Source organism: Hyla sarda, chromosome 9 (assembly GCF_029499605.1).
Source record: "Hyla sarda isolate aHylSar1 chromosome 9, aHylSar1.hap1, whole genome shotgun sequence".
Classification (NCBI taxonomy): Eukaryota; Metazoa; Chordata; class Amphibia; order Anura; family Hylidae; genus Hyla; species Hyla sarda.
Window position 1 is genome coordinate 162,925,682 of NC_079197.1, and position 20,205 is coordinate 162,945,886.

Sequence of the window (20,205 nt, forward strand, 5' to 3'; positions counted from 1 at the left end):
TGCGTTACATAATTATATAGCACATAGTGCATCAGTGTAAATAAAGTGCTATAGTGCGTACAGTGCATAAAAATCATACATAAAGTTAAAATACAGCTTGAAAATACATCTCAAGATGTGATTGCATATAATCATACAATCATAAACACCTGTGTATATAATAAACATCATAAAGTAGTACATACTGCATACTGAGAAGGAAACATCCACCTGCTCCATACAATGGCGCCGTAAGCGTGGGCTACTAGCTATTGCGCCTGCGCAAACAGGCTGTGGATACTTCCGCATACACGCTCGCGGTCAAGTGACTCACCCGCTCACGTGATCCGCTGCCCCGGCAACGGCCAACGCTATCTGCGAGGCAGTATACAGAGACAGCCGGAGCACGATCGCAGGCGACAATCCAGGCCACGAGCTGTGCATACATAGAAGAGAAGAAAACAAAAACACAGGTATCAACAGAGAAGAGGGCACAAACAGGACCATGGATTCAGATGCCTCAACATGAGGGTTACAAGGCGCATAACAGAGTAGAGGAAGATTAGAAGCAAGAGATTAAGAAAACACAATAAAACAAATGATAATGAAAATGAAAATAAAGATAAAAAAATAAAAAATAAATAAAAAATAAAAATAAAGAAATAAAAAATAAATATAATAAATAACACATTGTTTCTTTTTTTGCAGTTATGTTTTCATTATTTTTGTATAATATTAATAGGGTTACACCTTGTTGGGCCAGGGATAGATAACTGACTTAACCCCTAATAGGGCCAAGGAGTCATCCATCAAAGGGGAGACTCCTGTGTTCAGGACCGTCAAGCCCTCACCCCACTGGACTCACCCCACCTATGCTATGATCAAGGGCGCCTGCTTATTCAGCAGCGCTAACCCTAGGCATACTGCCTAGTATAATTCAAACTAAAAAAAACATAATAAAAAACAAAAAAATAAATATAAAAAAATATATAAAACAATATTTTCCTTTTATCATATAAAAAAATTAATAAATAAATGCTAAAAATAGAAAAGATTAAGAAATTTTGAAAGATACCCCAGAATGTTATAATATGCGCATATATACCCCACATAATGAAGTCCACCAACCACGGTCCAAGCAGTACCACAACAATGCTGGATCTGTGTAACTTTATTTAATTCTCCACATCAAATTATTTTAATACAAAAATTTAAATAAATATCCGCCACAGTGTAGAAATTTATCTTAATTCACATATGTTGGAGTAGGTGATGTCTCCTCCTATGGTTGTAGAAATCTAAAAAATAAAGAAATATGTTATTAGAATTATAGCATTGTATTTGTATATCACATTCCATATGTATAGAGGAGGTAAGTATAACAACGGATAAATGGAATTCAGGGGCTGTTTATAGGCCACCTCTGTATACAAGTTTTCTACATAGTGTTGAAATCCGCATTAAGACCATAGGGATGTAGTGTATTAAGCTTGTGTATCCACCACAATTCGCGTTGTTTCAAAATTGCTAATCTATCACCCCCTCTCACAGGATGTGGTATATGATCAATCGCCATGAAACGTAGGTCCTTCTCCAAGTGGCCAAGCTCAGTGAAGTTCTTGGACACCGGGAGGTCCAACCGACGTTTATGTATGCTAAACCTATGGTTCTTAATTCTAGCTTACTATACGTTTTGCTCTAAGTAGCTGGCTGTACGGGAGTGATTCGATCATACTTCTAGGATGACAACTTTTAAAGTGCAATAAGGTATTTTTATCTGTTGGTTTAGTATACAATGAAGTGAAAATCTGTCCATCCTTTTTGCCCACCCAGACATCGAGAAAACTGATACCCTCTAGGGAAAAGGTCATAGTAAATTCAATGTTGGGATCAATTGAATTTAGAAATTGGTGGAATAGATTTAATTCGTCCACAGAACCGTTCCACAGGAGGAAGATGTCATCAATATACCGCCACCATGCCAGACAATGTCTGGCATGGTGGGACGGGTAGATGACATCCTCCTCCATTGTGGCAACATACAAGTTGGCATACATGGGCGCGACATTCGACCCCATAGCGGTCCCGACTAATTGTAAATAGAATTTTTCTTCAAACATAAAGTAATTGTTGGTAAGTATAAGTTCTAATAAATCTAACATAAACTGTCGGACCGCTATGGGGAATTCGGATGTCACCAATACTCTAGAAATTGCCATTAGGCCTCGTTCATGACTAATCGAGGTGTACAGACTCGTGATATCAAATTATACCAAAATGGTGTCCTCTCGAGTCTGTACATCTTGAATCTTATTCAGAAAATCGGTAGTGTCTTGTATATAGGACTGGGCCCTAAAAACAAAAGGTCTAAGAACCCTATCAAGGAAAATGGAGGCATTGCTGAGGAGTGAATTACGCCCAGAAACTATAGGGCGGCCTGGTGGATTAACCAAAGATTTATGTATTTTAGGGAGAACATAAATGACAGGTGTAACCGGATTTTTAACTACAAGAAATTCTCTAAGGCTCTCATCAATGATGCCTTCCACAAATGCCTGTTCTACAATAGATGTAAGTTTCCCCAATATAACTTTTTTAGGATCAAACTCCAATACCCTATAGATCCGTACATCTAATAATTGTCGATATACCTCTTTCTTGTAATCTGCTAAGTCCATAACCACGACCCCACCCCCTTTGTCCGCGGGTTTAATGGTGAGGCCGTGGTTATGGACGAGCAGATCAATGGCTTCTTTCTCCTTTAAGGAGAGATTGTGTTGCAAATTACCAGTTTGTAAAAAAATTTCTTTCAATGACTCCATATCATTCCGTACTAATGTGATAAATGTCTCCAATGGATGGGAGACAAGAGCTGGGTTAAAATTACTTTTGTTATATAAATCAAACTTCTTTAGTTGTAACAAACCACCAGCTGCTTGTTCTCCGTGCATTGCCTCCCCACTATTTCTTACATCATTGAACCAAATTTTTAATTTGATACGTCTGAAAAAATCCTGTAAATCACACTCCAATTCAAACCAATTAACAGTAGATATAGGACAGAACGACAACCCTTTGGCTAATAAAGATAATTCGGCACCGGAGAGTACATGGGAAGATATATTTACCACAGTCTGAGTATCCTTCAGGTCCTTCGAGACTTTTTTTTTGACGCTGGCACCACCATTGTTTGCTGGACTAGATAAGTAGTGCTGCATTATTTTGGGACTATATGTAAAGATTTGTTTGCTGGCACACTAGCATTATGGAGAATTTGAATAGAAATACTAACTCTCATGTCTCTTCATATGCCGAGGAGGAGGTTGACAGGATTTTGGGAGGCCTTAAAGGGGACGCTACCTTTTTAGCTACACCTACTACCATTGATGTTAAAAGAAGTTTTGAGTACGAGTCTAAGCGGTTTATTAATATGGAATTACATCTTACCACCTTTGGGAGAATATTATAAGAGCAAACGTATCCCTAGAGGAATGAGGTCATGGCTGCGACCCTCAGTTTATATTGAAAGTGCAGAGTTTAAGAAGAGGTTTGAGGAGATTTCGGACAGATATGCTTTTGATATTATTCTTTTGAATTTGGATCATCTTCAGAATGAGTTGATTGGTGTACAAACAAGAGTCACTGAGTTGGAACAAAGTTTGGCTAAGATGTTGTCTGGAGAGGAGTATTCTACATACATGGATGGCAATAAGAAAATTTTGGAAAAATTTAAAAGTGAAGTAATGGATGTAAAGAAAAGGAAATGGTATCGTGATCAGATGGACTATACTAAAGGCAGAGTTTATACGTGGAACCAACAGTGGTCCAATAATACGGACAGCCAGTTTTTCTCTCCCCGTCGGGGTAAATCTAATAAATCTTTTCCTAGGAATGTTACAAATAACTCTGTTACTTCTAAAGATTTTTTAGGAGAGGGTCCATCTGTGAACACCTCCACAAGAAACCCACCAGAAGAGGTGGTCGAAAAAGACATCGGTCAAGGAAGAACCAGAAGACAGAAACAAGGGAAATTAACACCTGCCCTATTCCAGGACAACAAGAGAAAGACCTGAAGGATACTCAGACTGTGGTAAATATATCTTCCCATGTACTCTCCGATGCCGAATTATCTTTATTAGCCAAAGGGTTGTCGTTCTGTCCTATAACTACTGTTAATTGGTTTGAATTGGAGTGTGATTTACAGGATTTTTTCAGACGTATCAAATTAAAAATTTGGTTCAATGATGTAAGAAATAGTGGGGAGGCAATGCATGGAGAACAAGCAGCTGGTGGTTTGTTACAACTAAAGAAGTTTGATTTATATAACAAAAGTAATTTTAACCCAGCTCTTGTCTCCCATCCATTGGAGACATTTATCACATTAGTACGGAATGATATGGAGTCATTGAAAGAAATTTTTTTACAAACTGGTAATTTGCAACACAATCTCTCCTTAAAGGAGAAAGAAGCCATTGATCTGCTCGTCCATAACCACGGCCTCACCATTAAACCCGCGGACAAAGGGGGTGGGGTCGTGGTTATGGACTTAGCAGATTACAAGAAAGAGGTATATCGACAATTATTAGATGTACGGATCTATAGGGTATTGGAGTTTGATCCTAAAAAAGTTATATTGGGGAAACTTACATCTATTGTAGAACAGGCATTTGTGGAAGGCATCATTGATGAGAGCCTTAGAGAATTTCTTGTAGTTAAAAATCCGGTTACACCTGTCATTTATGTTCTCCCTAAAATACATAAATCTTTGGTTAATCCACCAGGCCGCCCTATAGTTTCTGGGCGTAATTCACTCCTTAGCAATGCCTCCATTTTCCTTGATAGGGTTCTTAGACCTTTTGTTTTTAGGGTCCAGTCCTATATACAAGACACTACCGATTTTCTGAATAAGATTCAAGATGTACAGACTCGAGAGGACACCATTTTGGTATCATTTGATATCACGAGTCTGTACACCTCGATTAGTCATGAACAAGGCCTAATGGCAATTTCTAGAGTATTGGCGACATCCGAATTCCCCATAGCGGCCCGACAGTTTATGTTAGATTTATTAGAAATTATACTTACCAACAATTACTTTATGTTTGAAGAAAAATTCTATTTACAATTAGTCGGGACCGCCACAATGGAGGAGGATGTCATCTACCCGTCCCACCATGCCAGACATTGTCTGGCATGGTGGCGGTATATTGATGACATCTTCCTCCTGTGGAATGGTTCTGTGGACGAATTAAATCTATTCCACCAATTTCTAAATTCAATTGATCCCAACATTTAATTTACTATGACCTTTTCCCTAGAGGGTATCAGTTTTCTCGATGTCTGGGTGGGCAAAAAGGATGGACAGAATTTCACTTCATTGTATACTAAACCAACAGATAAAAATACCTTATTGCGCTTTAAAAGTTGTCATCCTAGAAGTATGATCGAATCACTCCCGTACAGCCAGCTACTTAGAGCAAAACGTATAGTAAGTGATGAACTAACTCTGGACTCTACTTTGGATACCATCTCTTCCAATTTCTTGGAGAGAGGGTATCCTAAAGATATAATTGACAGACAGCGAAATAGATTACAGACTCTTGATAGACAATCTACTTTGACAAAAGTTAGCAAGATTCAAAAAGCAAGAAGAATTCCCTTCACATCAGTGTACAATAACCATAGTGGTAAAATTGCGGGTGTTATCAACAAACACTAGACCATATTACAAAAAAGTTTCAAGGGAATTGAGGAGTTTTCCACATTTCCCTTGATGTCCTATAAAAGATCAAGAAACTTGAGGGATAAACTGGTAAAATCTACTATTGACTTACCCCAAACCCCTAGACAGACTGTACTCAGTATACGTAATTTTGGCTCTTTTCCATGTTTAACATGTGTGGATTGTAAATTTATGATAAAGGGATCTAGCTTTAGACATCCAGGGACCAGGATGGAATATCCTCTTAAATTTTACCTTACGTGTGACTCAACCTGGGTAATTTATACTCTGACTTGCCCATGTAATTTAGTCTACGTGGGGCAAACTACTTTGAATTTGAAAACTAGAATTAACAACCATAGGTTTAGCATACATAAACGTCGGTTGGACCTCCCGGTGTCCAAGAACTTCACTGAGCTTGGCCACTTGGAGAAGGACCTACGTTTCATGGCGATTTATCATATACCACATCCTGTGAGAGGGGGTGATAGATTAGCAATTTTGAAACAACGCGAATTGTGGTGGATACACAAGCTTAATACACTACGTCCCTATGGTCTTCAACACTATGTAGAAAACTTGTATACAGAGGTGGCCTATAAACAGCCCCTGAATTCCATTTATCCGTTGTTATACTTACCTCCTCTATACATATGAAATGTGATATACAAATACAATGCTATAATTCTAATAACATATTTCTTTATTTTTTAGATTTCTACAACCATAGGAGGAGACATCACCTACTCCAACATATGTGAATTAAGATAAATTTCTACACTGTGGCGGATATTTATTTAAATTTTTGTATTAAAATAATTTGATGTGGAGAATTAAATAAAGTTACACAGATCCAGCATTGTTGTGGTACTGCTTGGACCGTGGTTGGTGGACTTCATTATGTGGGGTATATATGCGCATATTATAACATTCTGGGGTATCTTTCAAAATTTCTTAATTTTTTCTATTTTTAGCATTTATTTATTTATTAATTTTTTTTTTATATGATAAAAGGAAAATATTGTTTTATATATTTTTTTATATTTCTTTTTTGTTTTTTATTATGTTTTTTTTAGTTTGAATTATACTAGGCAGTATGCCTAGGGTTAGCGCTGCTGAATAAGCGGACGCCCTTGATCATAGCATAGGTGGGGTGAGTCCAGTGGGGTGAGGGCTTGACGGTCCTGAACACAGGAGTCCCCCCTTTGATGGATGACTCCTTGGCCCTATTAGGGGTTAAGTCAGTTATCTATCCCTGGCCCAACAAGGTGTAACCCTATTAATATTATACAAAAATAATAAAAACATAACTGCAAAAAAAGAAACAATGTGTTATTTATTATATTTTATTTATTTTTTATTTCTTTATTTTTATTTTTTATTTATTTTTAATTTTTTAATCTTTATTTTCATTTTCATTATCATTTGTTTTATTGTGTTTTCTTAATCTCTTGCTTCTAATCTTCCTCTACTCTGTTATGCGCCTTGTAACCCTCATGTTGAGGCATCTGAATCCATGGTCCTGTTTGTGCCCTCTTCTCTGTTGATACCTGTGTTTTTGTTTTCTTCTCTTCTGTGTATGCACAGCTCGCGGCCTGGATTGTCGCCTGCGATCGTGCTCCGGCTGCCTCTGTACACTGCCTCGCAGATAGCGTTGGCCGTTGCCGGGGCAGCGGATCACGTGAGCGGGTGAGTCACATGACCGCGAGTGTGTATGCGGAAGTATCCACAGCCTGTTTGCGCAGGCGCAATAGCTAGTAGCCCACGCTTACGGCGCCATTGTATGGAGCAGGTGGATGTTTCCTTCTCACTATGCAGTATGTACTACTTTATGATGTTTATTATATGCGCAGGTGTTTACGATTGTACGATTATATGCAATCACATCTTGAGATGTATTTTCAAGCTGTATTTTAACTTTATGTATGATTTTTATGCACTGTACGCACTATAGCACTTTATTTACACTGATGCACTATGTGCTATATAATTATGTAACGCACTGTTTATACTTTTATATGATGTTTATATGATTGGCACTTTATGAATTGATTTGCACTAACTAATTGTTTGGGGCATAAAAGCCCTGTGGTGTTTGTATATCACTATGCTTGAAAATGGCTCCAGGTGGAGTTGAAACGTTGTAATGCTGACATGAGATATTAAATCACACTGTTTTTTGGAGTGCTGCGCCTGTTTTTGGTTTCTGTCTATGGAGGACTTTGATTGAGCCTTTTTTTTGGGACGCTGGCACCACCATTGTTTGCTGGACTAGATAAGTAGTGCTGCATTATTTTGGGACTATATATATATAAAATGAAATGTTGGAACGTGTGTGAAGGTTATGTATATATATATATGTATATGTGTGTGTGTATATACATATATGTGTGTGTGTGTGTGTGTGTGAGTGTGTATATATATATATATATATATATATATATATATATATATATATGCTAAGTGGTTTTAGATTTTATATATGTAATTTCCAGTGAGAGAGGAAAACTACAGTAGAAATAGGAGCTTTGTCTTTCTATATGTTATTCCCTAAGGAAGGAGGCAACCCCGCAATGTGTCGGATGTGCAACTGTTTTATATATGTGCAGTAAATGTCATTACTTTATATACGTGAAGTCCATACTGACATATGGTTTTAAAGAAGAGATTTCCATGTGGAATATCAATTGTGAAGTATCTGCTGAAAGAACAGCTGGAGTAACGAAAGTGGGAAAGATAAGCTTGCCAACACGAGGGGCGCAAGATGGACTTCGGCTCCCCTCGGTGAAGTAAGTGTACCGACTTACTAATTTTCTGTGTATTTCAGCTGTTGTGGGGAAAGGTGTGTCCGCTCCTCCAATTTTTTCTTTTTTCCAGTGTAAATAGAAAGAAACAGTCCAGATCTGGAGGAACTGACCAATCAGAATGGAGGGGCAAGCTGTGCATAACTAGCTTGCCCCCTGACTGGTGAGCAGTTAAGGGGTTAAGAAATATACAGGCAAGGTTTTTAGCCCCCTCCCCCGCCTGTAAAAACTTGTTGGTAACTATAGTGGTATGTCCCATGGGTGGGGGGGAAGGAGTGCACCAATCAGGGGTGTAATAGTTTCCCGGGCTTTCAGAGGCCCTCCCCTGGGTATTTATAGCTGTGGTGCCTCCCTTCCCCCCTCAATCTGCCCAGGACCCGGAGTTTTGCCCTCCCTCCCTCCCTTTTTTTATCTCTGTTTATTGTAAGTCACAGCTTGGCGGTAAGAAGACGGTGAAAGCGGGGTCAACCCGGGGTAGACCTCCACACAGGACAGTGTGGCAGCACCTCTCGGGTTGGCAAGAAGCCAATCGGTGTCTTTGTTACAGTTAAATTGTTATTTATATAAGTAATTTTATAAATAAAGCTGTGGCCGATCCCCACCCATAAAAAAGTTGAATTGTTGTTGTGTCAGTTATTATTTAATTAATTATTGTAATAAGGGGGAGGGGTAGTTATAGCCTGCTAGGAGCTAATTGGGTCTCAACAGTCTGGCCATTCACTGGTAAACCACATGAAGTGTATGCACTGACTGGTGTCTGGTAGCGCCCCCTACAGTACAGGGAGGAACTTCAAGTTCTGTACTACTCCTTACCTGTGCCAGGGTTAGCTTCTCCTTTTGGACACCAAGTAAGGGCGGCTCCATTTGGAACACTGTGTGTACTGTATAGGACCCTGAAGAAGCTCCTGTCCTCTACATAAACCATTGTTTCCCAATCAGGGTGCCTCCAGCTGTTGCAAAACTACAACTCCCAGCATGCCCGGACAGCCTTTGGCAGTGATTACAGCTCCAGCAGATCTTTCTTACTTTTATATGTAAGGATTTGCTTTATCTATATTAGTTATCTACTTATTTTTCTTTAATCCTCACTTTTTCCTATTTTTGGATGACATTTTGGTGCCTTTAGAACCTATTACCAGGTTGCCATAGAGTTCTGGTCTCAACATACAATGGTTTCAACATAAAATGGTCATCCTGGAACCAATTAATATTGTAACTTGAGGGACCACTGTACTCATAGACTTCGTTCTCCCACCACCTCGGGGGAAATAATCAGCGCACCTCCAACAGACAAAGTAGGACAAACTGTGTGGTATCCAAAGGTTTATTCACATACAACCCGTTTCACGTTCGGGCAGATAAATCGATCTGCCCGATGGTGAAACGCGTTGCATGTGAATAAACCTATGGATATCACACAGTTTGTCCTATTTTGTCTGTTGGATGTGCGCTGATTATTTCCCCGAGGTGATGTTATTCACATCTTATCCCCTATCCTGTCTAATTGCCGGGGTCCCGACTCTGGAAACCCCCACGATCACCTGCACGCCATCCCGGCATTGTGAACTTTTTGTTCCAAACGCTGGGTGCAGGGCCGTGGTCATGACGTCATGCCACGCCTCCTCGTGATGTCATGTCACGCCCCCTCCATTCATGTATATGTGAGGGGGTGTGATGGCTGTCACGCCCCTCCCATAGACATGAATGGAGGGGGCGTGGCGTGACATTACGAGGGAGCGTGACATCACGACCCCCGCGCGGTAACCCAGTGTTCTAAACATACCAGATGCTGCATGGAGATTGCAGGGGGTTCCAGCGGCAGGACCCCCTACGATCAGATTGACTCATGGAAGATACTGTATATAATGTGAGGAGTGGACTCACTTATGGGATATACTGTATATATAATGTGAGGGGTGGACTCACTTATGAGAGATACTGTATATATAATGTGAGGGGTGGACTCACTTATGGGAGATACTGTATATATATAATGTGAGGGGTGGACTCACTTATGGGATATACTGTATATATAATGTGAGGGGTGGACTCACTTATGGGATATACTGTATATATAATGTGAGGGGTGGAGTCACTTATGGGAGATACTGTATATATAATGTGAGGGGTGGACTCACTTATGGGATATACTGTATATAATGTGAGGGGTGGACTCACTTATGGGAGATACTGTATATAATGTGAGGGGTGGACTCACTTATGGGATATACTGTATATATAATGTGAGGGGTGGACTCACTTATGGGAGATACTGTATATATAATGTGAGGGGTGGAGTCACTTATGGGATATACTGTATATATAATGTGAGGGGTGGACTCACTTATGGGATATACTGTATATATAATGTGAGGGGTGGACTCACTTATGGGATATACTGTATATATAATGTGAGGGGTGGACTCACTTATGGGAGATACTATATATAATGTGAGGGGTGGAGTCACTTATGGGATATACTGTATATAATGTGAGGGGTGGAGTCACTTATGGGATATACTGTATATATAATGTGAGGGGTGGAGTCACTTATGGGAGATACTGTATATAATGTGAGGGGTGGAGTCACTTATGGGAGATACTGTATATATAATGTGAGGGGTGGAGTCACTTATGGGAGATACTGTATATATAATGTGAGGGGTGGAGTCACTTATGGGATATACTGTATATATAATGTGAAGGGTGGAGTCACTTATGGGAGATACTGTATATATAATGTGAGGGGTGGACTCACTTATGGGATATACTGTATATATAATGTGAAGGGTGGAGTCACTTATGGGAGATACTGTATATATAATGTGAGGGGTGGAGTCACTTATGGGATATACTGTATATATAATGTGAGGGGTGGAGTCACTTATGGGAGATACTGTATATATAATGTAAGGGGTGGACTCACTTATGGGAGATACTGTATATATAATGTGAGGGGTGGACTCACTTATGGGAGATACTGTATATATAATGTGGGGGGTGGACTCACTTATGGGAGATACTGTATATAATGTGAGGGGTGGAGTCACTTATGGGAGATACTGTATATAATGTGAGGGGTGGAGTCACTTATGGGATATACTGTATATATAATGTGAGGGGTGGACTCACTTATGGGATATACTGTATATATAATGTGAGGGGTGGACTCACTTATGGGAGATACTGTATATATAATGTGAGGGGTGGAGTCACTTATGGGAGATACTGTATATATAATGTGAGGGGTGGACTCACTTATGGGAGATACTGTATATATAATGTGAGGGGTGGAGTCACTTATGGGGGATACTGTATATAATGTGAGGGGTGGAGTCACTTATGGGATATACTGTATATATAATGTGAGGGGTGGAGTCACTTATGGGAGATACTGTATATATAATGTGAGGGGTGGAGTCACTTATGGGAGATACTGTATATATAATGTGAGGGATGGACTCACTCATGGGATATACTGTATATATAATGTGAGGGATGGACTCACTTATGGGAGATACTGTATATATAATGTGAGGGGTGGAGTCACTTATGGGATATACTGTATATAATGTGAGGGGTGGAGTCACTTATGGGAGATACTGTATATATAATGTGAGGGGTGGACTCACTTATGGGAGATACTGTATATATAATGTGAGGGGTGGACTCACTTATGGGATATACTGTATATATAATGTGAGGGGTGGACTCACTTATGGGAGATACTGTATATATAATGTGAGGGGTGGAGTCACTTATGGGAGATACTGTATATATAATGTGAGGGGTGGACTCACTTATGGGAGATACTGTATATATAATGTGAGGGGTGGAGTCACTTATGGGATATACTGTATATAATGTGAGGGGTGGACTCACTTATGGGAGATACTGTATATATAATGTGAGGGGTGGACTCACTTATGGGAGATACTGTATATAATGTGAGGGATGGACTCACTTATGGGATATACTGTATATATAATGTGAGGGGTGGACTCACTTATGGGAGATACTGTATATATAATGTGAGGGGTGGACTCACTTATGGGAGATACTGTATATAATGTGAGGGGTGGACTCACTTATGGGAGATACTGTATATAATGTGAGGGGTGGACTCACTTATGGGAGATACTGTATATATAATGTGAGGGGTGGAGTCACTTATGGGAGATACTGTATATATAATGTGAGGGGTGGAGTCACTTATGGGAGATACTGTATATATAATGTGAGGGGTGGACTCACTTATGGGAGATACTGTATATATAATGTGAGGGGTGGACTCACTTATGGGAGATACTGTATATATAATGTGAGGGGTGGAGTCACTTATGGGATATACTGTATATAATGTGAGGGGTGGACTCACTTATGGGAGATACTGTATATATAATGTGAGGGGTGGACTCACTTATGGGAGATACTGTATATAATGTGAGGGATGGACTCACTTATGGGATATACTGTATATATAATGTGAGGGGTGGACTCACTTATGGGAGATACTGTATATATAATGTGAGGGGTGGACTCACTTATGGGAGATACTGTATATAATGTGAGGGGTGGACTCACTTATGGGAGATACTGTATATAATGTGAGGGGTGGACTCACTTATGGGAGATACTGTATATATAATGTGAGGGGTGGAGTCACTTATGGGAGATACTGTATATATAATGTGAGGGGTGGAGTCACTTATGGGAGATACTGTATATATAATGTGAGGGGTGGAGTCACTTATGGGAGATACTGTATATATAATGTGAGGGGTGGAGTCACTTATGGGAGATACTGTATATATAATGTGAGGGGTGGACTCACTTATGGGAGATACTGTATATATAATGTGAGGGGTGGAATCACTTATGGGATATACTGTATATATAATGTGAGGGGTGGACTCACTTATGGGATATACTGTATATATAATGTGAGGGGTGGAGTCACTTATGGGAGATACTGTATATATAATGTGAGGGGTGGACTCAGTTATGGGATATACTGTATATATAATGTGAGGGGTGGACTCACTTATGGGAGATACTGTATATATAATGTGAGGGGTGGAATCACTTATGGGAGATACTGTATATATAATGTGAGGGGTGGAGTCACTTATGGGAGATACTGTATATATAATGTGAGGGGTGGAGTCACTTATGGGATATACTGTATATATAATGTGAGGGGTGGAATCACTTATGGGAGATACTGTATATATAATGTGAGGGGTGGAGTCACTTATGGGATATACTGTATATATAATGTGAGGGGTGGACTCACTTATGGGAGATACTGTATATATATAATGTGAGGGGTGGACTCACTTATGGGATATACTGTATATATAATGTGAGGGGTGGAGTCACTTATGGGATATACTGTATATATAATGTGAGGGGTGGAATCACTTATGGGAGATACTGTATATATATAATGTGAGGGGTGGACTCACTTATGGGATATACTGTATATATAATGTGAGGGGTGGAGTCACTTATGGGATATACTGTATATATAATGTGAGGGATGGAGTCACTTATGGGATATACTGTATATATAATGTGAGGGGTGGACTCACTTATGGGAGATACTGTATATATAATGTGAGGGGTGGAATCACTTATGGGAGATACTGTATATATAATGTGAGGGGTGGACTCAGTTATGGGATATACTGTATATATAATGTGAGGGGTGGACTCACTTATGGGAGATACTGTATATAATGTGAGGGGTGGACTCACTTATGGGAGATACTGTATATATAATGTGAGGGGTGGACTCACTTATGGGAGATACTGTATATATAATGTGAGGGGTGGACTCACTTATGGGAGATACTGTATATATAATGTGAGGGGTGGACTCACTTATGGGAGATACTGTATATATAATGTGAGGGGTGGACTCACTTATGGGATATACTGTATATAATGTGAGGGGTGGACTCACTTATGGGATATACTGTATATATAATGTGAGGGGTGGAGTCACTTATGGGAGATACTGTTTATATAATGTGAGGGGTGAGTCATTTATGAGAGATACTGGAAGCCTGTGCTAGCATTTCTCCTGCGGTGTATATAGTAGTATATAGCCGTGTATACGGATACTGGAAGCCTGTGCTAGCATTTCTCCTGCGGTGTATATAGTAGTATATCGCAGTGTATATACGGATACTGGAAGCCTGTGCTAGCATTTCTCCTGCGGTGTATATAGTAGTATATAGCAGTGTATACGGATACTGGAAGCCTGTGCTAGCATTTCTCCTGCGGTGTATATAGTAGTATATAGCAGTGTATACGGATATTGGAAGCCTGTGCTAGCATTTCTCCTGCGGTGTATATAGTAGTATATAGCAGTGTATACAGATACTGGAAGCCTGTGCTAGCATTTCTCCTGCGGTGTATATAGTAGTATATAGCCGTGTATACGGATACTGGAAGCCTGTGCTAGCATTTCTCCTGCGGTGTATATAGTAGTATATAGCAGTGTATACAGATACTGGAAGCCTGTGCTAGCATTTCTCCTGCGGTGTATATAGTAGTATATAGCAGTGTATACGGATACTGGAAGCCTGTGCTAGCATTTCTCCTGCGGTGTATATAGTAGTATATAGCAGTGTATACGGATATTGGAAGCCTGTGCTAGCATTTCTCCTGCGGTGTATATAGTAGTATATAGCAGTGTATACAGATACTGGAAGCCTGTGCTAGCATTTCTCCTGCGGTGTATATAGTAGTATATAGCCGTGTATACGGATACTGGAAGCCTGTGCTAGCATTTCTCCTGCGGTGTATATAGTAGTATATAGCAGTGTATACGGATACTGGAAACCTGTGCTAGCATTTCTCCTGCGGTGTATATAGCAGTGTATACGGATACTGGAAGCCTGTGCTAGCATTTCTCCTGCGGTGTATATAGTAGTATATAGCAGTGTATACGGATATTGGAAGCCTGTGCTAGCATTTCTCCTGAGGTGTATATAGTAGTATATAGCAGTGTATACAGATACTGGAAGCCTGTGCTAGGATTTCTCCTGCGGTGTATATAGTAGTATATAGCAGTGTATACGGATATTGAAAGCCTGTGCTAGCATTTCTCCTGCGGTGTATATAGTAGTATATAGCATTGTATACGGATACTGGAAGCCTGTGCTAGCATTTCTCCTGCGGTGTATATAGTAGTATATAACAGTGTATACGGATACTGGAGGCCTGTGCTAGCATTTCTCCTGCGGTGTATATAGTAGTATATAGCAGTGTATACGGATACTGGAAGCCTGTGCTAGCATTTCTCCTGCGGTGTATATAGTAGTATATAGCAGTGTATACGGATACTGGAAGCCTGTGCTAGCATTTCTCCTGCGGTGTATATAGTAGTATATAGCAGTGTATACGGATATTGGAAGCCTGTGCTAGCATTTCTCCTGGGGTGTATATAGTAGTATATAGCAGTGTATACAGATACTGGAAGCCTGTGCTAGCATTTCTCCTGCGGTGTATATAGTAGTATATAGCCGTGTATACGGATACTGGAAGCCTGTGCTAGCATTTCTCCTGCGGTGTATATAGTAGTATATAGCAGTGTATACGGATACTGGAAGCCTGTGCTAGCATTTCTCCTACGGTGTATATAGTAGTATATAGCAGTGTATACGGATATTGGAAGCCTGTGCTAGCATTTCTCCTGCGGTGTATATAGTAGTATATAGCAGTGTATACGGATACTGGAAGCCTGTGCTAGCATTTCTCCTGCGGTGTATATAGTAGTATATAGCAGTGTATACGGATACTGGAAGCCTGTGCTAGCATTTCTCCTGCGGTGTATATAGTAGTATATAGCAGTGTATACGGATACTGGAAACCTGTGCTAGCATTTCTCCTGCGGTGTGTATAGTGGTATATAGCAGTGTATACGGATACTGGAAGCCTGTGCTAGCATTTCTCCTGCGGTGTATATAGTATTATATATCAGTGTATATGGATACTGGAAGCCTGTGCTAGCATTTCTTCTGCGGTGTATATAGTAGTATAGAGCAGTGTATACGGATACTGGAAGCCTGTGCTGGCATTTCTCCTGCGGTGTATATAGTAGTATATAGCAGTGTATACGGATACTGGAAGCCTGTGCTAGCATTTCTCCTGCGGTGTATATAGTAGTATAGAGCAGTGTATACGGATACTGGAAGCCTGTGCTGGCATTTCTCCTGCGGTGTATATAGTAGTATAGAGCAGTGTATACGGATACTGGAAGCCTGTGCTAGCATTTCTCCTGCGGTGTATATAGTAGTATATAGCAGTGTATACGGATACTGGAGGCCTGTGCCAGCATTTCTCCTGCGGTGTATATAGTAGTATATAGAAGTGTATACGGATACTGGAAGCCTGTGCTAGCATTTCTCCTGCGGTGTATATAGTAGTATATAGCAGTGTATACGGATACTGGAAGCCTGTGCTAGCATTTCTCCTGCAGTGTATATAGTAGTATATAGAAGTGTATACGGATACTGGAAGCCTGTGCTAGCATTTCTCCTGCGGTGTATATAGTAGTATATAGCAGTGTATACGGATACTGGAAGCCTGTGCTGGCATTTCTCCTGCGGTGTATATAGTAGTATATAGCAGTGTATACGGATACTGGAAGCCTGTGCTAGCATTTCTCCTGCGGTGTATATAGTAGTATATAGCAGTGTATACGGATACTGGAAGCCTGTGCTAGCATTTCTCCTGCGGTGTATATAGTAGTATAGAGCAGTATATAGAGAAGAGGGTTGCATTGACAATCCAACACAATGGGCAGCACATTGAACACATTTTATAAGTGGTCAGAAACTTGTAAATAACTCATGAAAGAATAAAGTTACGTTAAAACCAAGCACATCATTGTTTTTCTTGTGAAATTCCCAATAAGCTTGATGTGTCACATGACCCTCTTCCTATTGAAAAAACTAAAGTTGGATTCAAAATGGTTGACTACAAAATGGCCGCCATGGTCACCACCCATCTTGAAAAGTTTCCCCTCTCACATATACTAATGTGCCACAAACAGAAAGTAAATATCACCAACCATTCCCATTTTATTCAGGTGTATCCATATAAATGGCCCACCCTGTACATTAAACACACTTCTTTATGGGGGAGTACTCTTTAACCCCTTAAGGACCGAGCCATTTTATACCTTAAGGACCGGAGCGTTTTTTGCAATTCTGACCACTGTCACTTTAAACATTAATAACTCTGGAATGCTTTTAGTTATCATTCTGATTCCGAGATTGTTTTTTCGTGACATATTCTACTTTAACTTAGTGGTAAAATTTTATGGTAACTTTCATCCTTTCTTGGTGAAAAATCACAAAATTTGATGAAAAAAATGAAAATTTTGCATTTTTCTAACTTTGAAGCTCTCTACTTGTAAGGAAAATGGATATTCAAAATATATTTTTTTGGGGTTCACATATACAATATGTCTACTTTATGTTTGCATCATAAAATTTATGAGTTTTTACTTTTGGAAGACACCAGAGGGCTTCAAAGTTCAGCAGCAATTTTGAAATTTTTCACAAAATTTTCAAACTCACTATTTTTCAGGGACCAGTTCAGGTTTGAAGTGGATTTGAAGGGTCTTCATATTAGAAATACCCCATAAAAGACCCCATTATAAAAACTACACCCCCTAAAGTATTCAAAAAAACATTCAGTAAGTGTATTAACCCTTTAGGTGTTTCACAGGAATAGTAGCAAAGTGAAGGAGAAAATTCAAAATCTTCATTTTTTACACTCGCATGTTCTTGTAGACCCAATTTTTGAATTTTTGCAAGGGATAAAAAGGAGAAAATTTTTACTTGTATTTGAAACCCAATTTCTCTCGAGTAAGCACATACCTCATATGTCTATGTTAATTGTTCTGCGGGCGCAGTAGAGGGCTCAGAAGGGAAGGAGCGACAAATGGTTTTTGGGGGGCATGCCACATTTATGAAGCCCCTATGGTGCCAGGACAGCAAAAAAAAACACATGGCATACCATTTTGGAAACTAGACCCCTCAGGGAACTTAACAAGGGGTAAAGTGAACCTTAATACCCTACAGGTGATTCACGACTTTTGCATATGTAAAAAAAATATATATTTTTTTTACCTAAAATACTTGGTTTCCCAAAAATTTTACATTTTTAAAAAGGGTAATAGCAGAAAATACCCCCCAAAATTTGAAGCCCAATTTCTCCCGATACAGAAAACACCTTGCATGGGGGTGAAAAGTTCTCTGCTGGCGCACTACAGGTCTCAGAAGAGAAGGAGTCACATTTGGCTTTTTGAAAGCAAATTTTGCTCTGGGGGCATGCCGCATTTAGGAAGCCCCTATGGTGCCAGAACAGCAAAAAAAAAACACATGGCATACCATTTTGGAAACTAGACCCCTCGAGGAACGTAACAAGGGGTAACGTGAACCTTAATGCCCTACAGGTGTTTCACAACTTTTGCATATGTAAAAAAAAAAATTTTTTTTTACCTAAAATGCTTGTTTCCCCAAAATGTTTACATTTTTAAAAAGGGTAATAGCGGAAAATACCCCCCAAAATTTGAAGCCCAATTTCTCCCGATTCAGAAAACACCACATATGGTGGTGAAAAGTGCTCTGCTGGCGCACTACAGGTCTCAGAAGAGAAGGAGTCACATTTGGCTTTTTGAGAGCAAATTTTGCTCTGGGGGCATGCCGCATTTAGGAAGCCCCTATGGTGCCAGAACAGCAAAAAAAAAACACATGGCATACCATTTTGGAAACTAGACCCCTCGGGGAACGTAACAAGGGGTAATGTGAACCTTAATACCCTACAGGTGTTTCACAACTTTTGCATATGTAAAAAAATATATATTTTTTTTAACCTAAAATGCTTGGTTTCCCAAAATTTTTACAATTTTAAAAAGGGTAATAGCAGAAAATACCCCACAAAATTTGAAGCCCAATTTCTCCCGATTCAGAAAACACCCCATATGGGTGTGAAAAGTGCTCTGCTGGCGCACTACAAGTCTCAGAAGAGAAGGAGTCACATTTGGCTTTTTGAAAGCGAATTTTGCTCTGGGGGCATGCCGCATTTAGGAAGCCCCTATGGTGCCAGGACAGCAAAAAAAAAACACATGGCATACCATTTTGGAAACTAGACCCCTCGGGGAACGTAACAAGGGGTAATTTGAACCTTAATACCCTACAGGTGTTTCACGACTTTTGCATATGTAAAAAAAATATATTTTTTTTACCTAAAATGCTTGTTTTCCCAAAAATTTTACATTTTTTAAAAGGGTAATAGCAGAAAATACCCCCCAAAATTTGAAGCCCAATTTCTCCCGAGTACGGCGATACCCCATATGTGACCCTAAACTGTTGCCTTGAAATACGACAGGGCTCCAAAGTGAGAGCGCCATGCGCATTTGAGGCCTAAATTAGGGACTTGCATAGGGGTGGACATAGGGGTATTCTACGCCAGTGATTCCCAAACAGGGTGCCTCCAGCTGTTGTAAAACTCCCAGCATGCCTGGACAGTCAACGGCTATCTGGCAATACTGGGAGTAGTTGTTTTGCAACAGCTGGAGGCTCCGTTTTGGAAACAGTGGCGTACCAGACGTTTTTCATTTTTATTGGGGAGGGGGGTTGTATAGGGGTATGTGTATATGTAGTGTTTTTTACTTTT

General features: G+C 39.8%; 1 protein-coding gene across 1 annotated transcript in view; it reads left to right on the forward strand.

Annotated features, from left to right (window-relative positions):
* Nucleotides 1-7,421: 7,421 nt before the first annotated feature.
* Nucleotides 7,422-20,205, forward strand: part of LOC130291694 (uncharacterized) — a 39,029-nt gene continuing 26,245 nt past the window's right edge. The window contains exon 1 of the mRNA XM_056540813.1: nt 7,422-7,518. The gene's annotated coding sequence lies outside the window, so the exon portion shown is untranslated. The remainder of the gene's footprint in view (nt 7,519-20,205) is intronic.